Source organism: Uloborus diversus, chromosome 1 (genome assembly GCF_026930045.1).
Source record: "Uloborus diversus isolate 005 chromosome 1, Udiv.v.3.1, whole genome shotgun sequence".
NCBI lineage: Eukaryota > Metazoa > Arthropoda > Arachnida > Araneae > Uloboridae > Uloborus > Uloborus diversus.
In genome coordinates, this window is record NC_072731.1 from 204,578,090 (window position 1) to 204,585,410 (window position 7,321).

Sequence of the window (7,321 nt, forward strand, 5' to 3'; positions counted from 1 at the left end):
GCAGGACTTACTACACATAGGACATCAGTCACATGTACCCACAATACATCTGGTTTACTTGGATAACTAAATGATGGGGATGGCCCATGTGAATGAAGGCATGTAACTTTAACCTCGTCATCTTCCTTTTTCTGCATTACATAGCCTAACCACCATTTGTTGTCGTAAGCTATTGTAATGTAACCGTTACAATCTGATAATTTCAGTTTATCTTGGGATCTTGAGACATATACTTCAGAAGAGGTTGTATCATATGAAAATATTTTCACTGACAATTTAATTTGACTTGATGCAACAGGAATGAATGCATGAAGTTGCTGTGTGCCTTTTATTGTTACTGCTTCTTTAAAACTTTCTTTTAGGAATGTTTCTGATAAAATGTAGTCTTCTTGTGTACTAAACATAAAATTTATTCCACAAATATTTTTATCTGCCCATTCATACAGTTTGAGAGGAGTCAAGATTTGATTCTCATATGGTCACTGTAAGCTGGCTTTGCAGCCAGTCTTTTCACTGTACCACCAATGCCATCACAAGGCCCTTTACCGTGAGCAGTGGCGAAAAAGTGCCATTCTGCTTCAATTTTAAAATCTTGTTTATGATGGCACAAGTTAGAAAAATTCTTTTTATTTTTGTACTGGGCAGCTGACCCATCGGAAAAGTAAAAGATCTTTTTTGGAGTATTTCCAAATTTTTTGTTAAAAAATTGATAAATTTTTTTTTGAAAAGTATACACAGCTATTGTATTATGTTCAAGGCAATCTGAAATAACAACATAATTCAGATGCTTCATTTCATTTCCATTTTTGTAGTATACTGTAAAAGGATGAACTATGGCATAATTACTAGCCCAATGGTAACTTTGAGCTTCATCCTGAACTACCATATTGTAATTTTCTGAAAAATCTAACGTGACAGCATACTCAGATTCACTTAAGTTTTCTTTTATTTGGTTCATGAATGCTGTCTGCTGTTTAACTATGAAATCATGTTTTACTAGAGCTAACAGCTTATCACAGAGAAGGTTAATGAATTCGGATGATGTTTTCTGCAATGTCTCTAAATTACAACAATCAACATACAACAATTGACGAAATGTAATTTTTTCAATCATGTTTTCCTCAAATGACTTCCTTAGCATTCTCCTAATTGCCGCATCTCCTGGACAAAATGTGCAGTCATTCATTATGAAATTTATTGATGGTGGATTGCATAATATTTTTGCTATACAGTGTTTATAGGTTTTTAATTCGCCATCACTAATGGCTCCCAATTTGGCATTTTCAATCATTAACATCACATTTTGATGTACTGTACACACACACATACACACACACACTGCATGCGTACCATTTGGTCCTGCCAAAATGCAGTGTTTTGGTTGAAGCTCAGCAAACTTGGAAAAGCTTATGTCTATATTTGAAAATTTTTCTTTCAATAATGTATATGCCTCTTTCAAGTTACATAAAATGAGTCTTTTAGATACTTTTGTTTTGTTTCCCCTTGCATCAGTAATAGTAACACAGTCTTTCATTCCTGGCATAGCTCTAGTAACATCGTCATTTTCATGGAACAATTTTAGTTTCAATGACTTCTTTTGACAATTTTTTTCCTGGTTTTGCATTCGGGCTTTCCGAAATTCCCTTTTCCTTAAGTAGCCTTTTTGATTGACGAACCATATAACCAGGAGCATTAAATTCACGCATAATTTTTCTTATCCCCCACGTTTGAGGGAGGCAAGTCAAAATCATTAATTTCTTAGTTCGACTAGTCAAAATTTTAAAGTTTTCTTTAAGGTTTTGTAAAAGAGATTTGTTTAAATCCTCACTCTCATCACTTTCTGGCAAAGAATCTTCCACAAATAACTTTTTTTTTTCATAGCTGAGTGTAACTGTTTCACTTTCCTGGTAGCATAAGTTTTTGATTTTTTTTTTTTCCTTATTAATAGGGGATTCACCTAGTTCTTGTAGTGATGCATTTAATGTCTCTATAGAGAACAGTCTGTTTCAAAAGTTGGGTCTTCCTTCTCAGAATCATACCTTGCTTCTTGCAGTTCAGAATAACTGGAAGATGATGCATTTTCTTTTTTTAAATGGGCTATTTCTTTCCTGCAATTATCACAAATTTTGGCATTTTTGGAAACTTTCGGATACAAATTGCACATCCAAGGAGTAATTATTTCTTAATCTTCTTTTATCCCTTATGCTATGACTATTTTTCTTCAGGGAATTGAAACACTGTGCAGTTACAAAGTGGCCACTGCTTGCCATGATTTTAAATTTTACTCCTTTAAAACTTTTGTCTTGGTAAACAAACAAGATATACACACCTTAAAAAAACTAAGTACTTCTCTGACATTAAATATATGCAATAATTAAATTTTGAGTATTCTTAAGAAAAACAATATAATGAAGATGCATTGTAAAATCCTTTAGTAGATTCTTAAAAATCAAAAATTTAATCACGAGATAGTAACCAGAATTATAATGGACAATATTTCAAAATCAACTTAGCTGATGCAACATTGTTCAGAATTGTTCCAATGAAAAAAAATACTCTCAAATTTGGCATCTGGCCAAACAGAAATATCTCTCAGGTCTTGCATCATCTTTTCAAGACTATGCTAAAATGGTAAAATGTAATGTTTTGGAGCTATTGCATCAGCCAAGTTGATTTTGAAATGTTATCCATTACAATTTTGGTTGCTAGCTCTTGAATAAAATTTTGCTTTTTAAGTATCTACTGATGGATTTTACAGTGTATCTTCATTATTTTTTTTAAAGACTACTCAAAATTTAATAGTCATTTATATCAGAATTTTGATAAAAACCACTTTAGTTTTAAATTTTTTTAACCATCAACTCATTGTCCTCCCATTTTGAAACTTTTTGTAACATTTAACAATAAGCTATTGTGTTTTCTGGATTTTTTTCAGAATTTTTGAAGATGCGTTTTTTTTTAAATTTAAATTCAAAATTTAAGATTGAAATTTTCAAAATATTTTTCAATTACAACATGTGCATTGTTGTATATCACAAGAAACTGCATAACAATTGCAACAAAATGATACTAATTTCATTTCTCTAGTTCAATTAGGAGAGGAGTAATTTATATTTCAAGAGAGCAAGGTACTGCTTTTTTGGTCAATTTTTGGTAACTTTGGGTTGCCATATTTCCAAAATGGTTGATATAATTTAATGAAATTTGGCATTTTTCTTAGTCTACATGGATGCTACGTATGTGCCAAATTTCATTTAAATGAGATGGTGAGGTAAGATGGGTGTGTTGATTTGACAGGGAATGACCCATGCCTACAACCCTGTTTGAAGTAGTAATTTTTCCTGATTTCCAGATTAGCTTGGGATTTGGAAATAAAACAATGACACCCTAGTTTTGTCATCTGTACAAAAATTTAGCCCATACACAGCCTCCATTTTACAACTTAAATAACTGGATCATATCCCTTCTTTCTCTCACTTGCTCAAGACTTTACTTAGTGAGCATTATAAGTTTGGAATCACAATCTAAATTGGCTCATTTATTAACCTTCGCAGTCCTTCTTTGAATCCGTTCCAATAAGCTGATGTCTTTTTTAAGACGAAGAAACTATATCTGAGCAGCGTACACCAAATAAGGTCTTCTCAAACTTTGGTATTAAAAGTAGAAGAATTTTCTTAGAATTTTATGAAATAGATCTTTGATGAAACCCAACATTCTGTTGGTTTTGCTACTTGCAACACTGCTCACCGGCACATTTAAAGTCCTGACTGATTAAGAGACCTTGATCAGCAACTGTTTCTTGTTTGCTTAAGACAGACACTTGTAAATAATAGCTTGCATGCTTATTTCCATGACACAGATGAATCACTTGACATTTACTAACCAACATTGAACAACACACTCTATTTAACTGTCCACTTAAAAAGTTGATTAAATTTTTTTAAAAGCTTTTAGATTGTTACCAGAAAACCTTTCACTAATATCATTAATGAAAACAACAAACAACAACAGCCCAAAAACTGAACCTTGTGGAACCCTACTTAAAATATTTTAGTCAATTGAGGCAGTGAGAAGCAAAGGGATGAAAGTGGACATTTTCAATTTTTGAGTAAAATGCGTTTAAAGGTCCTAGGAAGGTTCCATTGAAAAGCTTCTCTAAATCATGCTGTATAACGGCACTTACCAGGGCTGCTAGTATCTATTGCCACAAGACAGAGGAGTGGTTTACCTACCAAATTTGTACTGGTTATCTCCAAATTTTTAATTTTGCCATTTACATCCCTTTGCTTCTCACTGCCTCCATTGAAAAAAAATTATCTATGACTCCTCTTTGTGTTTATACATTTTAATGTTTTCCTTCCTGGTCCAATACAAGCCAGTTTGCGTAGCAGAGCAACACACGGTATACTTTATCAAAACCTTTTTGAAAGTCAATATAGATGACATCTACGTACTTTTTGTTATCTCAAGCCATAACAGAAAAAGCGTATAAAATGACAAAAATTTTTGATTTCACACCTGGATTCCAACCCGAGAAGTCAAATTTGATCTCAGTGAAACTTTTCCCCTCGACTCCTTGTGGTTAAGAGATTTGTGTTTATACCAGAAAGATAAATTTATTATAGAGACGTACCGAGTACTTGGTAACTACTCGGTACTAGGCCTACTCGGCCAATTTGCCGAGTACTCGGTACTCGGCCAAATTTTGATCCGATACTCGGCCAATACCGAGTAGTTACAAAAAATTGAATATTGTCCAAGACAGATATTAAAATTTATAAAAAAGTGCAAACATATATAATATTCTGCAATCATTTATAGAAGTCAAATTTAAATTTTGAGAATAATGAAGTTTGTAATGCTTCAATGGAATAAATCTCTATTTTAATGTCCCCAAAGTAAATAAAACCTATTTATTAAAAATTGTGCAAAAAAAGTAAGTATAGAAAATATGGAATTTTTATATTACAAATGGATTTTTGCTACAAACAAAAATTAGTTATAAGAATTATAAAAATACCTTTGCTTAAAAAATAAAAGGAAATAAAACAATTTTAAAAGCACATTACAGACATGTGTTATAGCATTACAAGGAATTCCTTTTTCAATGCACAAAGTGTGAGCTTGTGGCTTTAAAGGCATCCGACAAAAGTCGGATTCTTTTGTCAAATGTCTTTACATTCTTTAGCTCACATTTTATGCACTGAAAAAGACGTTCCTTATATTGCAGAAACACGTGTCTGCAGTGTTCCTGCACATTTGTTTTATTTGCTTTTAAAAATTATTTATGTTTGGCAGACTATAACTATAATTGGTATAATTTGTTTTAATTCCAACTTGATTCATACCTTTTATTTATGTATTTTTAATTTTAAATATAATTTTTTTGTAAAATTTTTGACATAAACAAAATTTTTTAAATAATGCGTAATTAAATTTCAGCAGGAAATTAGTTTTAAAAACTATTATATATACAAGGAGGTCTATACAACTATTCCAATAAGTTCAAAATTCATCACGTGTGTCGGTGGTCCTTCTTAAAACGTAATTAGTACTTGGTAACTTAGCCGAGTAGTGAAAGGCCGAGTACTCGGTAACTCGGTACTCGGCCGAGTTATGAAAGGCCGAGTACTCGGTACTCGGCACGTCTCTAATTTATTAATATAATTTTACAATGCAACCAATTTTGTCTTTGAAAATAATTTCCTGTTGTATGTTTTAGGGATAATTTTTGTTCACTATTAGCAATGTGTAGCTCTTTTTTTCATATAAATTTTATATTCGAACATGTATGTATTTGGTTCATTGAAAATGGCTCATTGGTTGTTCATTTTGGCATCTAGAAATATACACTAAGTGTCATCATGACGCCTAGATTTAAAATTCTTATTTCTAACACTTTTGCGGGTGCATAAAAATAATTCTTAAAAGGAGCTAAAATCCTTTAAGTGTTTACCTACTTCAAGTATACTTGGCTTGAACATGAAAACTTATTTCTCACACACATTTCTTTTTTTTTAACTAGTAAAATGTTCTGGTGGTGGTAGGAGGTTGTAAATGTCATAAGGGGGAGGGGGGGGGGGAGGATCTCCAATCTTTTTTGCAACAGGCTCCAGGAAATTAAAGTTGTTGCCAGCATAAAGTGAAAATGTCCCACCCAATCAGTAGTGTAGTCTAGAAAAAAAAAGTGCAGGGTCACTTACAGACACAAGCATCAGAATAAAATTTAAAAAAAAAAAAGGACGACACTCGCACTAAAATTTTAAAGTAGAGTGATACCTAAGTGTAAAGAGAGTAAAGGGACAAAGTTCCTGTGTGCCCCATTGACTTCACCACTGAGTCTAATGTGGTACTTCTAGTCACTTTAACTATACAAGATAGCACCTTGTTGGTGGTTCAAAAAATTTATGCTTTACAAACATCAATAACCAATGTTTCTGGGCATTGATGATCAGTTGCAAGGCATAATTTGATGTTTCACTTGTGGATGGTATTCTTTAGGTCCAGTAAATCCAATTACAAACAATAATAATAATAAAAAAGTCCATATGAAAATAAATCAACTAATAAGTCAGGGCTCGGGGGGGGGGGGGAATCACGCATCCTGATCGCCTTAAATGACAGGTCTGTCAAACAAGCAGATAACACTTAGTTTAGGTCAATTTTATGCAATCTTAACTTTGTTTGATTACCTTCAACTTTATTTGGTAAATCATACAATTTCAAACAGAAACGAAATCGTTTCATAACATCTGATCAATCTAGCATCCCCCTTAAGGTGCTCAAACATATTTAGTTCAGATATTGTATTTAATGAATAATTTGATGCGGTTGTTGGTTTACATTGATTATTATTGCGTGCTTCAAGCATTTTTTCCCTTTTTATAAGTAAAATTCCAAATAGTTATCACATACTTGGATGCTGGCTTGGACGCAGGGTTCCAATTTGTTTACGAATGCAAGGTGAAATTGAATAAGTTTACTTTTAACGATATCATTAAAGAGCACTTAGCTCATAATTTTAAGTAAAAAAATGATCTGAATTGTTTTTAAAATACATTTCGTCTTCACAACAGAAGATTAAATACACATCAGAAATTACATTTTGATGCCAATTTGCCATTACGAAAATGCCAAAGAGAATAGTTTCGGTTATGATTAGAAAACGATAGAGAAGGAAAAATAAGAAAGATAGACTTAAGCTAATCAAAGCTCTGTGTGATTTTCTGAAAGGTAATACTAAAATATTTACCTTTATTTAAAGCTTATGAGCATTATATTGGACATTAAACATTTATGTAGACATGCGCAGCTCAAAATA

General features: G+C 32.3%; 1 protein-coding gene across 2 annotated transcripts in view; it reads right to left on the reverse strand.

Annotated features, from left to right (window-relative positions):
• The window catches only part of LOC129234141 (E3 ubiquitin-protein ligase BRE1A-like), a 78,046-nt gene extending 70,950 nt beyond the window's left edge, over positions 1–7,096 (reverse strand). For both annotated transcript variants that reach the window (XM_054868035.1, XM_054868034.1), the window contains exon 1: positions 6,916–7,096. The gene's annotated coding sequence lies outside the window, so the exon portion shown is untranslated. The remainder of the gene's footprint in view (positions 1–6,915) is intronic.
• Positions 7,097–7,321: the final 225 nt, after the last annotated feature.